This window comes from Oncorhynchus nerka, linkage group LG23 (assembly GCF_034236695.1).
Source record: "Oncorhynchus nerka isolate Pitt River linkage group LG23, Oner_Uvic_2.0, whole genome shotgun sequence".
Lineage (NCBI taxonomy): Eukaryota > Metazoa > Chordata > Actinopteri > Salmoniformes > Salmonidae > Oncorhynchus > Oncorhynchus nerka.
In genome coordinates, this window is record NC_088418.1 from 17234422 (window position 1) to 17246450 (window position 12029).

The 12029-nt window shown below is 40.2% G+C and overlaps 1 pseudogene; it reads left to right on the forward strand.

The window, feature by feature from the left end:
* The first annotated feature begins 1225 nt into the window (after window positions 1-1225).
* On the forward strand, window positions 1226-8793 carry LOC115106156 (interferon-induced protein with tetratricopeptide repeats 5-like; annotated as a pseudogene).
* Window positions 8794-12029: the final 3236 nt, after the last annotated feature.

Below are 12029 nucleotides of genomic sequence, written 5' to 3' on the forward strand. Positions count from 1 at the left end.
AGAAAAGTCTATATACAGTGTGTGCAAATGAGGTCAAATTAGGGAGGTAAGGCAATAAATAGGCAGTAGTGGCGAAATCATTACAATTTAGCAATTAAACACTGGAGTGTACTGATGTGCAAGTTGAGATACTAAGGTGCAAAGGAGCAAAAAATTAATAAATAACAATATGGGGATGAGGTAGTTGGATGGGCTATTTACAGATGGGCTAGCTATGTACAGGTAAAATGATCTGTAAGCTGCTCTGATAGCTGATGCTTAAAGTTAGTGAGGGAGATATGAGTCTCCAGCTTCAGTGATTGTTGCAATTCCTTCCAGTCATTGGCAGGAGAGAACTGGAAGGAAAGGTGGCCAAAAGAGGAATTGGCTTTGGGGGTGACCAGTGAAATATACCTGCTGTAGCGCGTGCTACTGGTGGGTGCTGCTATGGTGACCAGTGAGCTGAGATAAGGCGGGGCTTTACCTAGCAAAGACTTATAGATGACCTGGCGCCAGTGGGTTTGACGAGGAATATGAAGCGAGGGCCAGCCAACGAGAGCATACAGGTCGCAGTATATGGGGCTTTGGTTACGAAACGAATGGCACTGTGATAGACTGCATCCAATTACTGTGTCAGTGTGAAAAGTAGAGAATTAGCTAGGGAAACTGACAGATCAATAACCTTACTGACTAATACAACTCACATTGCACTGGAAAAACATCCAATAATCAATCTTAAATCGTTTGGCTGATGGTTTCATGTTTGATTCAGGCTTAGTGTGATTGAGGCAAAAATAATAGCTAATTGTTAGCCAACTTTTGGCCAGCTCTCTCTCTTAAGTACATCAACTGGTAAAAGCTTGACAAGATCATTTACTTCTGAAACGGGACAAAACAAAGGATACAAGACAGTTTCTGCTCTGCTTCCTTTTACAACAGGGTTATTCACACAACCCAACTGGCTGGGTCAAAATTACTCAGCGTGTGTTCTGTCCAATATATACCCAGCGCTGGGTTACCAAATAAACCAAATTGGGTTGTTTTGAACCCAGCATTTTGTTTGAGTGTAACATGAAAAAAAGATGCATGCCTTTGGGATGGTGCGTGCACATCCTAGATACATTTTGATTTAGTTGTTGATGATACTGTTGTCCTTCATTCACAGCTTGTTGGCAGAATGGACATATATGGCAAGCAAGTACATGTTTCAGTTTCGTTTTCGTTTATGCTAAATATAACTCTTTGCTATACCTGGAGGTAGGTAGTGTCTCTGACTTTTATCATCTCGATACTGTAGCCTGCCTTATCTGCCACCGACTGTAAAATGAGGTAAGATTCTTACAGAAATTATAACATATTTGAATGACATGCACGTACATAATCTCTCTCTCTAATGTACTTAATATAACACAATAATAAACAATGTTGTTGTGTTATGAGAGAGAAAGAGAGAGAGGTCAATGCGGACTGAACACTTTGCTGCAGAACCAGTCAAGATAAAAACGGAATATTCAATATCTGGAAAATGGACTAAATATTAGCACTTCTATCCACCTACTCGTGTGCAATAACCTGATGGATAACACAAAACGAATTACAAGACTAGAGAAATGTGTCGACCAATATTACCAATATAATCAACACTCAAACATGTTGGAAAGTAAGCATGGATAACCAATCCCCAAAAGAAAACGACGGACACAGACGATTTATGCTTTTCACCACCGGGAATGGTAAGTGTGGAAACCGACTTGCCTAAATCGATAAATTATAAACTGGGCATACCTGAACTAAGTAGTAACGAACTCGAGATGAGTGACGAAAAAGCTGAGACCATGTAGAAAGAAACAAACAGTCAATACGATTCAAACGGACGTTAAAGAACTTAAAAAGGAGAACATTTTTTTTTCACCTTTATTTAACCAGGTAGGCTAGTTGAGAACAAGTTCTCATTTGCAACTGCGACCTGGCCAAGATAAAGCATAGCAGTGTGAACAGACAACACAGAGTTACACACGGAGTAAACAATTAACAAGTCAATAACACAGTAGGAGAAAAAATATATATTTCTGAGAGAAGCCTTACTTGAAATACAGACTAGGTGTATGAGAGAATGTGTGCTACTTAATGTTATCCAAGAAAAAGAGGATGAAGATCCTGAAAGTGTGGTGAAATAATTATTTCTTACAGTGCTACTGATCCAAGGCGAGACTGTCGACAAAATCAAACTCGAACGTGTACAGTTTCGGACAGAGATATGAGCGCACAATCACTACCAGATTTCCATTCTTTAAGGATGAAATAATGGTTAAAAGCCTGGGTAAAATACTCGCTGGCACGAAAATAGGCATGAATGATCAGTTCCCGAAGGAAATTGTAGAACGGTGTAATAATTACAAGGAAAATGTTGTCAAATAATTAGTATTCGACGTTCTATCTATAGTATTTATAAATATATAAGACAGCGTGAGAAGAAAGCATCATTATTGAAATAATACATCTTCAAATATCAGGAACTGGAACACAAAAGTACTGAAAAACCTGAAATGAGGTAGGAATCAACATGGTATGGCCAAAACACAGCAAACAGAAGACATAGAAGGCACAGTATGTGGGTATGTGCAGGTATATTGGTTGCAAATGCCATAGCCCCCCATGTGTGTCTGCGAGCAGGAGTTGTGACAGAGAGAGCTTTCAATTTTGTGCAGATATGAGATATAGACGTTAAATAAATTATAAATATAGTTTATTTATTGTCCTATCATGATGGAACGGTCCCCAACCCTCGACACCCACCTGAGTGACCCATACAGTAAGGAGAAGTCCTTATCTGTTTTATAGGCTTACTGCAAGTAGCCTATACGCAGCCAAGACATAAAGAAAAATATGGTCAGAGACCAACTAGAGCAGCACTGCCCCCTCAAAATTCGGAGCCTGCCTGGCAGGGTTGGTCCTACAAAGCCAAAGCTAGAAATCCAGGGCTTAAAAACAAAGGTGTCATTGTCCGCTGATGATTCATGTTTTCTTTAAATCCATAATTTGTATCCCTGCACAGCCTCATAGAGGATCTAGATACTTTTTCTAACCTCTCTGGATTACAAACAAATTATGTGTACTATATTACGGCAGGGTAGCCTAGTGGTTAGAGCGTTGGACTAGTAACTGGAAGTTTGCAAGTTCAAATCCCCAAGGTACAAATCTGTCGTTCTGCCCCTGAACAGGCAGTTGACCCACTGTTCCTAGGCTGTCATTGAAAATAAGAACCTGTTCTTAAATAAAGATTACTTTTTTTTTTTAATTACACAAGGGATCACAAAATAATACAAGTTTTCCATTACCGTGTAGTATAAAATGGTCCCACACTGCTCCAGAGTGGCGCAGCGGTCTAAGGCACTGCATCTCAGTGCTAGAGGTGTCACTACAGACCCTGGTTCGATTCCAGGCTGTATAACAACAGACCGTGATTGGGAATCCCATAGGGTGGTGCACAATTGGCCCAGCGTCGCCCTTGTTAGTGTTTGTCCGGGGTAGGCAGTCATTGTAAATAAGAATTTGTTCTTAACTGACTTGCCTAGTTAAATAAAGGATAAATAAAAATAAAATGTGGACAAACGCGGTATTCATATCCTGAAAGAAATAAATGATCTCCCTACAGTACATTTTCATATAATGTTAGAAAAAACAGATAAGATCTTGCTACCATGGAAAGGAAAATACCTGTCTATTTTTATGAAAAATCACCCTGATTAACTCTTTAGTCATATCCCGGTTTACCGATTTGCTTATAGCCTTGCCTATCACATTTTAGGGATAGCCTTGCCTATCACGTTTTAGGGATAGCCTTGCCTATCACGTTTTAGGGAAGACCCAGATACAGACAGTGTCGAAGTAACAAAGGTTTATTACTAGAACAGGGGGCAGGCAAAACAACAGGTCAAGGGCAGGCAGAGGTCAGTAATCCAGATCAGAGTCCAAAAGGTACAGAACGGGCAGACAGTCTCAGAGTCAGAGCAGGCAGAATGGTAAAACCGGGAAACAGGAACTAGAACCAGACTGTCTCAGAGTCAGAGCAGGCAGAATGGTAAAACCGGGAAACAGGAACTAGAACCAGACAGTCTCAGAGTCAGAGCAGGCAGAATGGTAAAACCGGGAAACAGGAACTAGAACCAGACAGTCTCAGAGTCAGAGCAGGCAGAATGGTAAAACCGGGAAACAGGAACTAGATCCAGACAGGAGTAAGGGGGAAACCGCTGGTAGGCTTGACGAACAAAGCAAACTGGCAACAGTTTGGGGGGTAAGAGTAGCTGAAGGATGGGGTTCAAAACAAACAAAAGATAACTATTGTAAAATACATTGTGTCCGAAAAATGTATACAGTATGTATAAGCTGGAAATAGAAGCTTAAGTGTTGTTGACCATTAGTTTACTCCAATTAGGGGAGGGGTGGAAGGGTTGGAGGAAAATAAGGAAGAAAATCACACCTCCTCCTCCATGCTTTACGGTGGGAACCACACATTGCAGAGATCATCTGTTCACCTTTTGCGTCTCACAAAGTCACGGCGGTTGGAACCAAAAATCTCACATTTGGACTCATCAGATCAAGGGACAGATTTCCATTAGTCTAATGTCCATTGTTCATGTTTCTTGGCCCAAGCAAGTCTTTTATTATTATTACTTTCTTTTATTAGTGGTTTCTATACAGCAATTAGTCCACGAAGGCATGATTCATGCAGTCTCCTCTGAACAGTTGATGTTGCGATGTGTCTGTTACTTATTTGGGCTGCAATCTGAGGTGCAGTTAACTTTAATAAGCATATTCTCTGCAGCAGAGGTAACTCTGGGTCTTCCATTCCTGTGGCGATCCTCATGAGTGCCAGTTTCATCATAGCGCTTGATGGTTTTTCGACTGCACTTGAAGAAACTTTCAAAGTTCTTGAAATGTTTTGTATTGACTGACCTTCATGTCTGAAGGTAATGATGTACTGTCATTTCTCTTTGCTTATTTGAGCTTTTGATTTAAAAAATATATATATTTTAGCTTTAACCAAATAGGGCTATCTTCTGTATACCACCCCTACCTTGTAACAACACAACTGATTGGCTCAAAAGCATTAAGAAGGAAAGAAATTCCACAAGTTAACTTTTTAATTAACACGTGGTAATTGAAATGCATTCCTGGTGACTACCTCATGAAGCTGTTTGAGAGAATGCCAAGCGTGTTGTCGTGGAAGGATCAGAATTTGTTGGTAACATTTGTAAGATGTTTAATATTCATCAAATGTGTGTAAGTTACTTCTCATCAGAATGGTATTTTTGTATAATACTGTGGCGAGGTTGCAGTTATCTGTTCTATGTCAAAACTAAGTTGCATGGGCCACAGAGAGGGGAGAGGTCAAAGTGTCATCATGTGTAAACATATCTTTTACTCCCTACCTTTCCCAGTGGGGAAAGGAAGGTGGCAGTGTCTGGAATCATTCTATGCTCCCTCTAATGTTGTTTCTATCTTAACCTATAGCCTCATTCTCCTCTCCGTGAGTTTGTATTTAGAGTGGGTTGTATCTAAATGACAATTTGATATATGCCTGTTGATATGGAGGATTGGTTTATGGTTCTGGGGTTTGGGAAAGGAGACAAAGCTGAACGATGAATTATGTCTATGCTGTCTGACTATGTGTGATCTTTGCTATAAAGGATCCCATTTTGCCATTGTGTGGGGACTCTCTCAACTTTTCATTAGAGATACTGAACTGTTGAAAGGCAAAATGCTATAGAGCTTATATAATTAAAGATGGACTTTTATAAACTCTGACTTGTGTGTGTGGTTTGCTCCCATGATTTGGTAAATAGAGGAAATTTCCACGACATTGTGCAAAGCTGTCATGAAGGCAAAGGGAGACTACTTTGCAGAATCTCAAATATAAAATATATTAGCTTTTTTTATAGCTTTTTTGGTTACTACATGATTCCATTTGTGTTATTTCATAGTTTTGATGTCTTCACTATTATTCTACAATGTAGAAAAAAGTAAAATAAAGAAAAACCCTTGAATGAGTAGGTGTGTCCAAACCTTTGACTGGTACTGTCCATGCTGTTGTGATGATGATGAGGATGATGATGGCTGATAACAACGACAACAATGATGGGCTAATAATAATATTATAATAACAAATACTAATGGGTATTTTTCTTTTTTCTCATAGCGCTTCTGTCACAACAGATATGGAAGTGAAGCTGAAAGCACTTGAGTGTCACTTTACATGGGGAATAGAAAAGGATGACATCAAGGACCGGGACAGCCTCCCTGAAAAACTTCTGGATCGCATCATGAAGTTCAGCAGTCCGAACCATGCCACATATTTCAACTTACTAGCCTTTCTGAGCCACCTGGAGGAAAACAATGTTAGTGCTCTTGAGTATCTCCACAAGGCTGAGAGTGCATTGAAGAATAGACAGGATGATACAGAGTTACTGGTAACCTATGCTAACTTTGCATGGGTTCACTATCACTCAGGGAACATGAATGATGTGGATGCCTACATTGGAAAGCTGGAAAACATCAATAAGGGTGTTACGACTGCTATTCAAGGCAGCTTACCTACAATACATGGTGAGAAGGCTTGGAGTTTTCTACGGCTTGGGGGGCTATTTTATTTGGGGGCAAAGGAGAGCTTTCAGAAAGCTCTTAAGGAAGAACCAGACAATGCATCCTTCAACGTGGGCTATGCCATGGTCCTGTATAGGTTGGAGGGGTTAGCCAGGAAAGGAAATGTGAGGTTGGCGCATACTGAAGGTGCTACTCAGCTAAGGAAAGCCTTATCCTTAGAGCCCGATAACACTGAAATCATGGTCCTGCTAGCCCTGCAGCTTCAAAAGCAAAGTAGACATGAGTCCATGAAACTCATCACAGAGGCCCTCAGACTGTCTCCTGACGTACCTCTTGTCATTCGTTACGTGGCTGAGTTTTTCAGTCACGAGGGCATCAATGAGACCCTGGAGGTTCTGAAGAAAGCTGTGAAACTGTCTCCACACTCCTCCTTCATGCATTACCAAATCGGCCTGTGTCACAAACAGCAGTTCCACCAGATGTCTGAGCAGAAGAGGGAAGGGTTGGATCAAAGCACGCCAGATAAAAGAGAAGAGAGAGCTCTGCATCCATCACTTCTCCAGAGCTGTGGAACTGAAGCCATCCAACGTCCAATTCAGGTTGAACCTGGCTGAGGCTTACGGAGCCAACTACCAGCTGGAGGAGGCGATGAAGATCTTCATCAACCTGCTGAAAGATGAGTCCCTTAGTGACTCAGACAAGCAGCAATGCTACTCCGGTTTCGGCCTGTTTCTGTTCTTCAGGAAGAAAGACGAGGATGGTGCTGTGACCCAGTTCAAAAAGGCCTACCAGATTCCGATTGAGAGTTGGCACAGGAATAAGGCTAGGAAGAGGCTGAAGCAGATCGCTAACCAGAAGAGAGTTGGCGAGGCCTCTGAGATTTTGGAATTCCTCGCCACTGAAGACAAAAAAGGCAGGAATGCTGAAGAGCCAAGGAGAGTCGAGGTGCACTCTTCAGACACAGATGACCTTACAGATGCCCTAGGCAAAGGAATGAAACTGAAATGATATAGGGGAGACCGGTGATGGTTGTCACAGTGCTAATTACTCCCAATTGAAATGGCGCTGTATAATAATTGGAAGGTTATTTTTGTGAATTTTTTGAAATAACAATCCATTTCAGAATGACAAAACATTGGGCTGAGCGGAATTTTGTTTGTTTTTCTAGTTAAAAGTAAAAAAATATATAAAAAAATCTTTGTAAATGTTTGATATATCGGAGTATCCATGAACAATGTTTGTTGAAAAGAGGAAAGAGAGAAATATATATTTCAAACCAATTCCTAGGTCAAGCTAACTAGCATCTTAATTAGCATTGGGAGGATCGTTGGGGATGGTTGTCACATGGAATACGGGGTTGGTTGTCACTTTCAACATTGCAACTGCCAGTATACAATAAATGTCACGCCCTGACCTTAGAGATTTTTACGTCTCTATTTTGGTTTGGTCAGGGTGTGATTTGGGTGGGCATTCTATGTTCCTTTTTCTATGTTCTTGTATTTCTTTGTTTTGGCCGGGTATGGTTCCCAATCAGGGACAGCTGTCTATCATTGTCTCTGATTGGGAACCATACTTAGGTAGCTTTTTCGCACAGGGTTTTTGTGGGTAGTTCATTTCTGTTTAGTGTTTTCACCTTACAGGACTGTTTCAGTTATTCTCTTGTTTATTTTTGTTATAGTGTTCAGTTTGAATAAAACAAGCATGAACACTTACCACGCTGCGCTTTGGTCCGATGATTCCTCTTCTTCAGACAACGAATACCGTTACAATAAATCCCAAGCTATTTTGTTCTTGTGATATAAAGAGCTCCCTTCTTTGGCTTTCTCTCACATATGTTTTCTGTCACACACCAACACGCGCGCACACACACACGCATGTGCAAGCATGCGTACACATAAAAATCCACTATAAATGTCATATGTTACCCTCACGGCATAAAAGGCTGAATTCTCTAGGGAATATCGTTCAATCAAAGAAAGGAATAAGCTACAAGCAAATATTGTGACAACGAACCCCATGCTGTATGACATCCAACCCCGCAATGGGGTTGGTTGTCACAAGTGGACAGAGTGTGTTTGAGGGCTTATAACTCCATGTTGGGATAAGATAAGAGAATGAAAAGGGTCCCCATTTCAACCAGTGGTGTAAAGTACTTAAGTAAAAATATACTACCGGTCAAAAGTTTTAGGATGCCTACTCATTCAAGGGTTTTTCTTTATTTTTACTATATTCTACATTGTAGAATAATAGTGACAACATCAAAGCTATGAAATAACACATATGGAATCATGTAGGAACCAAAAATGTGTTTTTGGATGCTACATGATTCCATATGTGTTATTTCATAGTTTTGATGTCATCACTATTATTCTACAATGTAGAATATAGTAAAAATAAAGAAAAACCCTTGAATGAGTAGGCATCCTAAAACTTTTGACCGGTAGTGTACTTCAATGTAGTATTAAACATTTTTTGGGGAGTATCTGTATTTTACTTTACTATTCATTTTTTTGTCAACTTTTACTTTTTATTTACTACATTCCTACAGAATTTGTTTGACTTTTTACTCCATACATTTTCCCTGACACCCAAAAGTACACGTTACATTTTGAATGCTGATCCAATTTGCACACTTATCAAGAGAACACATTGCCATCACCACTGCCTCTGATCTGGCGGATTCACTCAACACAAATGCATAATTTGTAAATGGTGTCTGAATGTTGGAGTGTGCCCCTGGCTATCTGTACATTTTAAAAACAAGAAAATTGTGGCATCTGCTTTGCTTAATATAAAGAATTTGAAATTATGTATACTTTTACTTTTGATACTTAAGTATATATTACCAAATACATTCACTTTTGATACTTAAAGTATATTTAGAACCAAATACTTTGACTTTTACTCAAGTAGTATTTTACTGGGTGACTTACATTTTTTCTTGAGTAACTTTCTATTAATGTATAGATACTTTTACTCAAGTATCACAATTGGGTACTTTTTCCACCACGGATTTCAACCCTTGACCTTGTTCTTTCTCCTAACATCAAAACGAGTCTTGTAAGATATACTGGTGCTGAGAAATACACACAAGAGTAGAAACTGTTACACAGTGCATGGCTTATAGGAATACTGCTACATGCATTTGAATGGTCTTAATTGTAAAGTGTAACATTAACTTCAAGTTGCGTGCATGTTTCTTATGTTAATTTTTTATATTTTTTTATTGCAACAACAACAAAAAATGAATTAGAATGTATTACTTTAGGAAAACATGTTTTTATGTCTTTGGATGTGTCACCTTTCAGGTAGTTGATTAGATATCTTCACTGACCGTTCAACTGTTGTTGCTCTTGTAACTGGCATTAACATTGTGAAAGAGATAATAAAACATACTGCCATAAACGTGATCTTTGAGCTTGTTAACGTGCTTCTTTCTAAGGCCAAATATTAAATCTTCTTATTGTTCCCTCTAAGTATTTCCATGCTGGCACTTTGCCAGACGTTTGGAGGGAGTCGCTGCAAGTTTGACAGTGAGTTGACCTTTCATTTAGTCGAAAAGGAACAGTAAGACAATAATATTTTGACATTGTTCACCTTTAAAGATACATTTCTTAACTAAATAAAACATATTTCATGACAGTTATTAGTACGTGTAGTGAGTAGGCTGTGTCACGGCCCTTCCTCTGCATTGCAGGGGCGGTTCCTCCTGCAGGCAGAGGAGGGTCAATAGTGATTGGAGCCACCTGGGCTCAGGGTATTTCAACTGCTTCACTAACCACTCGTCTCTCTCTCTCTGCTCCTCCAGGTATGATCCTGTTTTGTTTGTTCCTTTGTAGTTTTACAAGTTTTCACTCAGTCATATTCACACACACAGATTCACACATCCCTGCACTTTACGTACACCCTTTACATACACCCTATGATACTTTCACACCTCATTCCTTTTTCGTTGTTTAAAGTTAATCGTTTTTGGTTTATAATGAACCTTTTTGATTGGGCTATACCTGTTGTTCGTGCCCCCTCATTTTTGCCACAGGCTATGAGCCGGCCTGTGACAGCTGTATATAAAATGGCTCTGGTGACAGATTTTGTAGTGCTGACTATCACCATCTGAAGACAGATTATTCAAATTATTCCATTTATTTTAGATTTGGGTTTGAAAATACTGTTGGGATATAACCAACTGGCTGAAAATGCCCCTACTTGCATGTTGTATGTAGGCCATAAAGCAACTTCCGATGATGTTCACTGTCCTGTTAGAGGATGATTCCCGCAGTGACTCAGAAAAGCAGCGCTGCCATTCTGGCTTCGGCCTGTTTTTGTTCTACAAGAAGAAACACCAGGATGGCGCTGTGACATACTTCAAAAAGGCCTACCAGATTCAGACAGAGATGGGACAGGAAGCAGGCTAGGAAGAGGATGAAGCAGATCACAGGGATCTGCCACCAAGACTCTCTTCGTGGTGTACTCAAGAAGAGTCTGCGAAGCCTTTGAGATTTTGGCGTTCCTCGCCACTGAGGACAAAGAGGAAGGCTGAGGAGTACACCAGGAGAGCTAAGATTCACTCTGCAAGCCACTTTACCCCTACCTACATGCACAAATTACTTTGACTAACCTGTACCCCTGCACATTGACTCTGTACCGGTACCCCCTGTATATAGCCTCATTGTTGTTATTTTATTGTGTTGCTTTTTATTTTATTTTATATTTTTTACTTTATTTTATTTAGTAAATATTTTCTGAACTCTATTTATTGAACTGCATTGTTGGTTAAGGGTTTTTTACGGATTTGTAACTAAGCTATTCCCGGTAAGTTTTACACCTGTTGTATTTGACACATGCTAAACCTTACTGTAACACTGTAACGGCTTTCTAATGGTGAAGGAGAGTCGGACCAAACTGCAGCGTGTCTATTGCGATTCATCTTTAATAAACAAACGTAACACACAACAAAACACTAACACTACAAAACGAAAACCGAAAACAGCCTATACAAGTGTCTACTAACCTCTAACCAGGACATCAAGACACACAGGACAATCACCCACAATACAACCAAAGAATATGGCTGCCTAAATATGGTTCCCAATCAGAGACAACGGTAAACACCTGCCTCTGATTGAGAACCACTTCAGACAGCCATAGACTCTCCTAGAACACCCCACTAAGCTACAATCCCACTATACACACATACCAAAATCCCAAGACAAAACACACCACAATACAAAAACTCTATGCCACACCCTGGCCTGACCCAATACATGAAGAAAACACAAAATACTTAGACCAGGGCGTGACAGAACCCCCCCCCTAAGGTGCGGACTCCCGAACGCACCTCAAAACAAATAGGGAGGGTCCGGGTGGGCGTCTGTCCATGGTGGCGGTTCCGGCGCGGGACGTGGACCCCACTCAATTAATGTCTTAGTCCCCTCTCCTCGCGTCCC